Genomic DNA, 12,002 nt, shown 5'->3' with positions numbered 1-12,002 from the left:
GAAGCCCGAGGCCTCTTTTGTTACTGTACATTAACTATTCTGAGGTCATTAATCCATCAGTAATCTGCATGCGCTGCATTAAAGGAATGAAAGAGCTATGCTTATTCTCTGGACGGACTGTGGTTGCAGTGAACAGCACATCCCACCACTGTAGAGTTCTCACTGCTGCTATATTGCTGGCTTTAAAATTTAAAGCCAGCAATATATTTTGCCACAATATATAGTATTTGGGTTAACTGAGGAAGAGAGCAGATAGATGCTCACAAACAATGTCCACTATTTATGGACAAGGTAGTATTAAGTATTATATGAACAGGATTTCAGCCAGACATTTAGGGGAGGAGCTTCTAAAATAAATGGGATAGGACTGGAGAGGACTGGGGAGTATTTGGAAAGACTGGGGAACACTGGGGAGTGGCCTTGATGTTGAGAAATTCCTCTATAACATGACATTTCTGCTGTCTTGTTACTTTGTCATTTTTAAGATGGTAAGAGAAGTCGAATGAATCTCACTGCCATGATACTTCTGAGCAGTGGTTTCCAGGGATGGCCTGGGCTGTGCTGCAGGGCTGGACCACTATTGGACTTCTTCAAAAACACAAGCATCAGCCCGTCAGATCTTAATGTTGGTGTTAGATTACTGTGGAGGGATTTTACCATGCAACTTGTTCAGTGTTAGTAAAACCTGGAATTAAACCAACCTTTTGCAGAACAGTAGCCACTGTATATGCGTTTTATTATTACATTATAATGTGTTTTATCTTGATTTTCAAGCTTTCAAATGTCATCATTGGGCACCAGGAGGAAACTTCTGGGTTGTTTTCAAGAAAGGGAGGTTAGTGGAAACTCTGAGTCTGTGCATCCTGAGTCGAAGGAAACTTTGATCTTTCAGTTTCAGAGGTAAGTCTGTCACTGTGGTGAGTTACTCTGTCAACCTCGCCTGCTCACAGGCAGCTTCTCTCCTGTGTCCTCCAGCCAAGCCTGAAGCTGCCATCCCACCTTTCATGTCCTCATTCACACAGTCCATATTGAAGCATCTTCATTTGCAGACAGCAGGTTACAGCTGGACAAACACATTTAAACATTTCATCCAGGAAATTCACGTAAGCTGAATAATACAATCTACCTGTGTTAACTCACTGACTTTCACTGCTTCTGTTTTCTTAGATAAATCTAATATTACTAGATTAAAAAGGAGGTTCTGATCTTGACCCCTTGTAGTATCACAGCTCCATTGATAATGTTTCTTTTCACTCACCATAAACACACTGAGTTCAGTTTCAAGGCTTGGTTTTATCTTTGTTTGGGATATTCTTTGTCAGATACCAAAATAATACGGACACTTGTTCTCTCTCTCTTTTTCTCGTTCATATGCACACACATAAAGAGCCTGACTGGGGAAGGTTTACTGAACTGAATGTGTCTGCTGACAGAACTTATCTGAAACTGGATTTGTATCAGGATTTTTTTTCTCTGATTTCAAACAGACATTTTACATTTTTTGAAATTTAATAGAAATCTTGAGGTGAAAGATGTTCAAGAAAATAAATGTAAAAACTTTGTAGGTGTTGAGCTGCCTTGTTTGAACTGTTAGGCCTGTGGCTCTCAACTTTGACTTTGTTGATTTGACACAGCTCAGAGATATCTTTAAATTATATGTTTTGAAAATTCTTGTTTTAATTTTCATTCGGCTTCGAAATTCTGCTCCTGGTCCATGCACCCATTAAAAGACTTTAAATAGATTTTAACTACTAATTTCAAAGAAGATCAATGTTTGGATTGATGACATAACTTTCTTATTAGCTCAGCTGTTACTTACACTTCAGCTCTAAAAAGGACCTGATGTTTTCATTCACCTTCACTTCCCTGGAATGTAAAAAATAATGACATTTGAAATCTTCCAAATATAAATATTCACTGTTTCAGATTCACCACTGCTCATTACCAACTCCGCTACTGCTGCGCTGCAGCTGGTCATCATGTGTCATGCGGTTTGAAGTTGCCAGATCATAGTCCAGTGTCCCCCATATCCCAGTCTTTCACTCTTTATCATAATAACCAATGTTTTGCTGAAACCACACAAACCTGGCAACTGAGTCTGTGCACAGATCATAGCGGTGACACAGAGGGGAGTTAAAATGGTTTGAGATGTATAATATATTGGCTGGGGCAATTCAGCAACACTCTGTTTTACTTCAGTGATATAACTGAAATGTTTACATGTATGCAGGACCACAATAACACTCCTTCCACTCACACATCCATATTCTTTTTGTCCTTGATCACTTTTCTTTCTTCATCATTTCCTTATACCAACTTATCTCGCCATTTTCAGCCGACCATAAACACTGATGTAGCTAACAGAAACTGGTGTACCCGACAGGGACAGACTGAAGTTAGTACAATCCAAGCTCTTTTGACTCAACTTCCACTGCTTCACATCATTGGCTCTTGGTTGCCAGATGAATCTCCTTGTATTTCACTTACTGGCACCAGAATGTGAAGTTCTCGGGCAACCACAATACCCCAATATCCACGTCAGGATGTCCATCCTCAGTTCTGTTGGCTTGCTAAGGTAGAGAATGGATCTCTATGATCCATCTCCAGCCAAAGCTAAAACCTACCCCTTCATCATCATTGACCCTGATGAGACAGTCAAAGGTCAACTGTCATCTATTCCAACAGCCTTGGCATGATCAACATTCTGAACCAAAGCTCGAGACTTTGTGCGCAATAATGTTGTTCTTGTGTCTTATGTGATTGTGTCAAACATACATATTCGGAACAAACGGTGTAAAACACACTAATCCAGAAAAACTTTTAAAAAAATCCAACTTTTGATCCATAAGAAGATATATTTGTGGTTTTAAGAACCAAAATTTCAATATAGTTTTACGTCTCCTCTCTCAGGCTTCTCTTCTGGAACTCTAGTAACAAAAGGGTCAGTGAGCCAATCAGAAGAGATGCTCAGAATTGATTGGCTGACTGTTTGAGTTACACATGGTAGGGCCAACCAGCCAGGTAACTGACTGAGGCCTCTACTGTAGCTTGGTAAAACTCAGTGGTAAATATACATGTCAGTGGTCTGTCAGCACTGAAATTTACCATATTCAGGCTAAAATGCTGCTGGTGTGGAGGTAAACACCAGAACCTTAGGCCTGGTTCCAGTGCAAATCCCTGTATCATCTGACGGCGTCAGGGTGACTGTCCACAGCGCAGGGGTGATGGAGCCCACTGCCCCTCCCTCAGCTGGAACAACAAGTGGAATATGTTGAGTGGATTACCAGGAGAAGGAGAAGGAGCAGTCTACCCTTCTGTCACTGCTACATCGTGTGGGATTTTGAATGGGAGTGATTAGGACAGCAGACGAAACATATGCATCAACATGAAGGCCAGTGCATGGAATGAATGTCTACCAGCAGCAGTGTGATGGTGGAGTATATGTCAGCAGCTACAGAAACAAAGCTGTCAAGCAGCAGAAGGGAGGAGTGAGTGATTTCAGATACAGCCTCAGTGTCTCAGTGTCTGAATACAGGCTGTGTGCATTTCTCTGAGGACTGAGCACTTTGATATTTTCACAAAATTAATATAGAACCTAGACCTGCTTTATAATCAAATAAGACATGGAAATCTTGGTTTATACAATATAAAACCTTTAAAACATGATGCATGATAACCAGTTTTGAGTACTGGTTATTAACGAGGCTTGAGGTTCTGACAGGTGCAGCCTGGACGATGTTTCACTCCTATGATTCTGACCTAATGCCCAGAGGACTGAGAATCACACTGTGCAGCCTTGGTAATTAGAGATTACCACTAACTCTGAGGCTAGTCAATCTCACCTGTGTGTTCCTAAATGCTGCAGATTATCTGCAGCATAGGGGAACTTCTGTGTGGTGCCCTGAGGAGCACAGTGCTATAAAGCATTGCGTCTACAAATGAGGCAGTCATTTTGGAAACTGTGGAAACTCAGACTTGCACTTCTCAGTTCGCTCCGACTCCAGCAAACACTCACACACTCATAAAACTAAGCAATAAAGTTGCTGTCCTCTGGAGGGTTGATGTACAGTGCCTGGAGAGAACTACTGAGAGCCTTATTAAAGGCTTTATTGCCAGTGTCAGATTCAAATTAGTGTTGGTGTGCCACAGCTGAGTGTGTGTCCATGTGTGTATGTGTGTGAGTGGATTCAGCCTATGCTAACTATGCAGGTTTTACAGTACAATTTATACACAACTGAATTCAAACACTCAACTTTAACACTATGCTTAGCTTATGAAGTTTCTCCTTCACCTCACAGTGTTTTTGTACAGAGGAAGCTGTAAGTGTTTGGAATCAGGCTGTGTGAGTTCAGTTTTCAGTAACTAAACCATTTTTTTATGCATTTGTACAGGTAGTTACCTGGTGCCAGGTCCAGTTTAATCAGTCACTGCTTATTTGTAGAGCAGGCAAAATAATGGCCGTGAATTAGTGTTTCGGGATGTTTCCTTGACTACTGCAATGCTCTTCTGGTGGGCCTCTCCACACACAGTAAAACCCTTACAGATGGTCCAGAATGCAGCAGCCCGTCTGGTCTTCAATCAACCAAAAGGTCACATGTCACTTCGCTACTCATCGACCTACACTGGCTACCTATGGCTGCCCGAATCAAATTCAAGTCACTAATGCTGCTACTGTGGTTTACTCGTGATGCATAATGGCAACCACAGGTGGCAGAAATGACAATAAACGCAGTTACAGCACAGATGTCATAACTTTCACACAATTCATAATTGTACACACTTTTTTGCTAATGATGTGATCACATCACACCTGTACTGTCCTCCCTACAATAGCTTCTGATCTGTTTTAAGATCCATTTTTTTAACTTGTTTTTAAGAATTTGAATGGCATGACGCCACCTTACATGTCCGAGCTCTTACAACCTCACTCTCCAGCCAGAGCACTGAGGTCAACGAACCAGTTGCTCTTGGTAATTCCTAGATCGAGGCTGAACCACAGTCATACCAACAATAAACCCTGTGACCATCTCATCAGTTTTGTCATCATTCCAATGTTCTAATCGACATTCCCTGGGCAAATGCAAATCACCTATAACCACCCCTAGCTCTGAGCTATCCATCCCATTCTACAAAGAGCTTTAAATAATCAAAGGGTTTTGGATGAGGAAATTAAAAAAAATTGTTAGCCAGTTTAAATGAAGTTGAACTGTAGCATTTGGATAATACTTTCAAGCCTTTTTATTCAGTGGAAATTATCACAGGTCCTAATTTTTCATGTTTTTATGCATGTTTTACTGGATTTGTATGGGATAACAATATAACAGGAGGGCTGAATGACTAACTGTGCAATTTTCAAATCACAAGACCTGTCATTTTGATTACTAATTACATCATTAACTGCACATTCAAAAGCTATGGCAGTTGAAAGCCAGTGATTGTGGATTTCACTGGCTATATGATGTCACCCGGCAATTTTACTCAGCTGTACCTTATAGTTTGTGTCAAACTGTGGAGGTAATGTTAATGCTGCTAGCTCAAGCAGGTAAAGGGAAGAGCTTTCAGCAGTAACAAGGTCAAGTCAGTCAGTATCAAAATGTTGTCAGAACTTATGTTTGATGCAACATAAACTACAACTACAGACCATTCTCACATTCAGTTTCAGTGTGTCTTGTACATTTTTGTCCTCATCTAAAAACGTTTTTTAACCTTTTGCAATTTTACCAACTGTTTTTCAGCCTAGATGTTCTGATGGCATGTGGCAACAGACTGATTTTGATGAAACTCCATGCTGGACAACAGCTGGATGCAAATCTCATACACAAAGTATATCAATCAAAAGCCCTATACATAAGACCATCAAAGCCAATTTTGGTATGTTGTATCACATTTGAATTGACCTGAAGAACATTGTAATAATAATAACCCATAATTGGTGCATCAACATGAAAGAATGAAGATTAAAGTTGTAACCTTTGTAATCTCTGTTCTTCCTAAACTTTAATTTCAGCTTTGTAGTGATGAACATTTTGAGGAACTATGTCATTTTTCTACTCATATAGACTAGTGCAGAGTTGGAATACCTGTTTTTAAAATGTTAAAACTAAACAGAGAAATTGACTAAATTGGTAGCTGCTTAGTTGGACTAACTGAGAGCTAAAATTAGGAGGGGATACTGGTACTCTAAGGGAGATGTCACTTTTATAGCATGGACAGTAATTCTAGGAAATATAATCATAACTTTTGGTGTTTACAGGTACTGTTCCATTTACAGTTGAGATTTTGTATATCTGAAAATGTTTTTTGTGTCTTTCCAAGGATGATATTACAGGCTATAGCAGTGAGGACAACAGTTGTGAGGCTCAGCAAGGCAGCTGCGTTCCTCATCTCTAACACGAGATAGACACTCATATGCATCTTCAGACAGTTTCACCAGTCCGACGACTGCCTCCCCACCAAACTGTACTTCTGCAGTTCAACCTTTTGCGTCATCACTTGGGTGTGGAGCATTATTCACTCAAACTCCTCCCTTTTTCAGTGGGTCAGTGTATGTGTAATGTGTCTGTCTCTTCTGCTCTCTAGTGTGCTGCTTTTGTGTTGCTTCTTATGCTCCTCCTGACTTCTATTCTCACAGATTCTACTGATGCTGTATTAATGTTGATGTTGTTAGTTTTAGTCAACCTATTCAACAAAGGATGACGTATGTTAAAATAAGTAATAGTAATGTCAATTTATTGAGTTCTCCAGAGCCAAAAGCTTCAATAAAATATGGTTTTACACGTGTTTCATAATTTTTCCGTAACAATTTCTTTGAACATTTACTGTAAGAAATATGGTTGTGAAATGTAAATGTGGAAGTTTCAGCTCACAAAATCACATTGATAATGGTCTTAACAGCCTGTATACAGCAAAGATCCATGAAATGGAAGGAAACTGTGTTTTTCATTTTGCTTTGCATTACACAACTACAGTAAGTAAATATCCTGTGTAGACCTTTTCCATTAATGTTAATGTACTCTTAGTCTATTTTTTAAATCATAAATATCTGTTGAGAGGGGTTTTGTTTCCTTTTTTGTACTCAGTATGGCTGATTTTATGCCTCTTCAAAAAATTGCACAAGGTTGCAAAACAAATCTATACCATGATTTCCATCATCTTCAAATGGATCAGAAGTCTGCTGAACTGTATCCATTGTTGTGTCAGTGATGGTAATGTTAATTGATGGAACAACAACAACATTATTTGTCTGTAACTCTGAGAGTGGTCTGTTGTCATCAATACCAAACCACCACCTGTCCGTGTCTGTAGAGAGTCCGACAGCTTATCTCCAAGCATATTGCAATGCTTTGCCAGTTCATTCCAAGAGATACTAAATGAGAGATTTGCTCTTCTGAAATGCTGTATCTAGGTCTGCCTTGATGTCCAGTCATGACAGGTGGAGGCAAAAAGGACATAACTGTTGTCACCTGGTTCTTTGTCTGGTTTCACGACCAGTCAGCAAAAACTAAAGACATCCAGACAGGGACTCTAATGTATTGACTGCTTCTTTATTTCTTGAAGCTTTAACAAATCTTGAGATTGACAGAAATCCAGGTACGGTTTGAATGTGATCATGAAGTTCTCCATACAGCCTCTCATGAACAAAAGAATCTGTAGCTTCTTTTTGCAGTTGTTCAATACATTGTAAGACATTGTTAAAAAAAAATGTCTAATGTCATTCTCATTGCTACTTACTCCAAAAATGCAAAACTGCACTAGATAAGAAAACAGGATGACTTTGAATAGCATCATTGTATAGAAGTCTTGCACATGTATTTGAGAATGACCTTCTGCTCAAGGAGGAATTTCCTGTCTGTGAAAGTAATGGAAACCAAAAAAGATGAGACTAAATTCATGTGAGTGTCAAGTATATACATATGTGAAAGTGACAATATATGTATGTGAGTAGATTGATTTGAAATGTACAAATGTGTAAATATATATGTAAGAGTTAGAATGTATTTATGTGAGATTAAAGATACATATATGTGTGTAAGTGTAAATATATGTGAGAGTGAAAATACATGTATGTGTGTGTATGTAAAGTGTATATATATATATATATATATATATATATATATGTGAGTAGTATATATATGTATGTAAATGGAAAATGTATGTGTGAAAGGGCCAGAATAAATTATGGCTTGTGCGGCCCCTCATAAATGTGTATGATTTTTGTACAAATTCATAAATGGTTTTGTTTTCATGTACAACACTGTACTACAGGTAATGTTTTAGATAACTAAATATATTCAGTTTCAAAATTGCATAGGTGTTTACTTTACTCTGTACATTTCAACCCCTCCCAGCAGATTACTGTACTGTTCTGTCACTTTCCATTGTATGGAAATGTATTCTATATACAAGCCTATGGAGGAAATTGGAGCTTTAGATTTATAACAACAGTATGGTATGTATGGTACATCCAAAAACTTACTATAATGAAAAAATTTCTTGGCATTTGATGGTTTTGAGATATGTTTATGATATTTAGAATGCAGTGATTCATTTTGCAGCAAATATACTGCACTTTGCATTTTGTGTGTGCAATTTTTGGATTTGTGTGTAGAGTTTTGAAAAAATGAGACCTACTTTACAGTAAAAAAAAAAGGTGTGGAAGTAGTTGTAAAAAACTGTAATCTGAGAGGTTGAGGAGGAAGAGTGCATGTAAGAGGAGGGGGAGGATGAGGAAGACCAAGACCAAGAACAGTAATTTCAGATTCAAGCAAATGTAATAGACCATGTTCTTGTTCATGGAATGACAATGAGGGAAGCAGGACAAAGAGTACAACCCAATCTCTGTGGCCACCATAATCAGGAGGTCTGGAGAAGAGAATGCATATTGTCATTGAAAGTTTACTGTGCACATACAGTAAAGGAGGAGAAGAGTCCATTATTGTTTTTACTCTGGTGGAAGGTGTACAACCGACAACCCTCTACCAGGGAAACCCTCCATTGGCCTGTGGTGACATACTGTAAGTGTGAGTCCCGCCAAGACTGGAGAAGCCTGTGATGTAAATGAAGTCCTTTGGCCTGACCCAGCACAAAGGCGTAATGCTGAGGCTGAATGAATCACTCCTTGAGTTTGATTTTGCAGTTACATTTACAGTGTAATTCATTTCATTTGTCTTTGTCCATTTTGCCAGTTTCACTGTTGTGCTGAATCCACACAGTCAATACTTCATCGCTTGCAGTTCTTAAAGGAGATACTATAACTGTTACTGAGTTGTTATTTTTTTTTAGGAAACTTAAAATGCCTTTACTCTTTTACAAAGAGCAAACATTTCTTGAGCTACTATGTAGTGTGTAATGAATGCTCTGAAGTGTTTTTATTTTGATTGACTTTGTGTATGATCTGAAAACTATTTGATTTTGAGCAGGTTTAAACTGTTTTGAGGGGATTGTTTGATTTTGCAAGAAGAGTCAGAGGTTTGGTGAATTTAGTTTGACAAATGGATTTTATATTTCCAGTTTTGAGAAAAGCTTGGAAGGTTTCAAGAAATGTGTTTTAGCAATTGTGAAAAATTGTAAATATAGTAGCACTTAGTACTTACACCAAGGTCTCCTACTGCACTTTGGCTGAAAAGTGTCTGACAAATGAGTATATGTAAATGTAACAAGTAAATACAGCATCAATAATCACAACAGTCACAATATATTTACACATTGCTGGAAAAATTTGCAGTGTAAACCCATATACCACATATGAAGCCATCATTCATTCACTGTATCATTCATTCTGTCATCTTAGATTCAGTGAATGGACCTGAACTGTGAAGTCATCACTACCCACAGCAGGGGCCAACAAACATCAATAAGACCAGTCAGGGCTGTGAAAGTGTTTACACTCAGCACGCTTACTTAATTTACTCCTTTGTTTCACAATTTAATGAAACAGTTCAACAAGATTAAAGATAAATTAAAGATAGAAAACATCCTCATACAGTCTATTCAAACACAGACTGACAAATGAAAGCTGATTTGAATCACAGAACAAACCAGATTATGCATATTATCTAATATACACATGCACTGTAGAATGTGTAGCAATTAAAAAACAGCGTCAAGGACTTAAAATATGTCTTGTATTTTCAAATGCATTCATTAACTGTCTATAAAACTTCCCGACAATGCAGTGAAGCAGATAATGCAGCTTCTGTCATTGTGCCTCTATACACTGTGCTCTTGATGGCTTCCTCAGGTGGTCAACACGCTGTAAAATACCCAAACCTGTTCCCTCATCACCCAGAATCTGAACAAACCATCAGCCTGCCCCACTGAGAACATAATGAGATATCACAAGGCACAAGAGAGGATGGTTTCAAGTATGAAAAAAAACAAAGAAGACCAATCCACCAGGAGCTCTGCTGATATTACATCATGCCACACTACAGAGAGACCTGAAAAATTGCTTGCTGGTCAGATCTCCCGTACAGAGTGTGGCTGCAACCTGCATCCAAACTTGTAGACCATGACTGGGAAACAGAAAGATAAAAAAGCCTTGTTCACTCACCTGTGCTGGCAAAGCAGCAGAGAAGAAGAAGAAGAAACAGCCAGGAAAACATCATTGCAATTGAGTATACCAGTGTGTGCTTGCTTGATGCTGGCACTGAAGCAGAATGAACAGTTGGGGTACAAAGCGTGTGGAGTTGAGACAATGTAGCTGCATTCATCTGGCTTGCTTCACTAGTCTTGCTCCTGTGCTTGTTCACTCTGACTCTGCTCTCTCGTTCACTGGCTCCCTCTCTCCTCCCTGCATCTCTCTCTCTCTCTGAGCTACAGTAAGTGAGGAAAGTGCTCAAGAGGCTCCTCCCCCTCTCCGCCTGCTCATCTGCCTCTCTGCAACATGGATGGTCTAGACTGAGGCAAAAATCCAGTGAAAGATCTGCCATGCACCATCATTTAATGAGACAGTAACATAATATTTAGCACTTGGATAATAAAATATTTGTTGTAGCCTATTTGTTGATAGTGAGACAGAAAATTCAGTAAAGGAAAGGAACGACATTAGCACATGAACAAATAAAATTGTATGGAGCTTTTAAAGCCTGAAGCTTCATCATTGGAGATTCTTGTTGTTTTTTTTGTTTTTTGTTTTTTTTTAACTATAGGCTGCAAGACAGAGTATCTCACAAGAACATTAAAGATTTACTGTGTTCTACACATTAGGGTCAGGTTTTAGGGGACTACAAATACCATTACACTATTTGGAAGGCTGTGGCTCAGGTTATCAGGTCTGATTATTATAGGTCTGCTCTTACACTGCCTATCACTGTGCCATATAGAGAAGGTCGAATGAGAAGTGTACAGTAGGCAGATTGTAAAATCAGCCCATTTGTGTCCTCATTCAAACAATGACCACCACAGAGCCCTGCAGTCTGTGAGCCAATAAATCAACTGGGGCCTCAAACATGTACAAAAAAATACTTACACAATACAGATACACACATACAATGATAATCACACTTAAAAATGAGGACATCCTCAAATAATAAGTGCTATACAATCTCCCATATGCATGCATGTATAGAAAGTAATTCAATTTCAAACTGGAAAATAAGTTAAATTAAGAAAAAGAGGTGGCTGCAGATCTGTTGGGCTGTAGGTCTCAGTATCGGCCCTGCTGTAAATTATATCATTCATTCATAAAACAACATGAACTGAGGCAGGGGTGATATTTTATTCACAAACATTTATTAATCCACATACTGTATTGTTTGTACGTACGTATTTTATAGTCTGCAGCTGGGCCTTATTTGTTTAGTGTAGATTAGGTGTTTCTAATATTTGGTCTATCCTCATTCATACAAACACTACTCAAAATAGATTACATAGAAAACAGACCAGGAACAGCTGCATAAACTGCTGATATGTTGATATAGTGAACATAGTAATAGTAATACCCAGCTGGTTCCACAGCTCCCATGCCTCCCATCCTACTCTGTGCACACTGTGTTCTGCCA

Source organism: Seriola lalandi, unplaced genomic scaffold, assembly GCF_002814215.2.
Source record: "Seriola lalandi dorsalis isolate HSWRI2012SDOR001 ecotype SW California unplaced genomic scaffold, Sedor1 jcf7180002054256, whole genome shotgun sequence".
Taxonomy (NCBI): domain Eukaryota; kingdom Metazoa; phylum Chordata; class Actinopteri; order Carangiformes; family Carangidae; genus Seriola; species Seriola lalandi.
The sequence above is the reverse complement of the archived record's forward strand: the minus strand, read 5'-3'. Positions refer to the sequence as shown.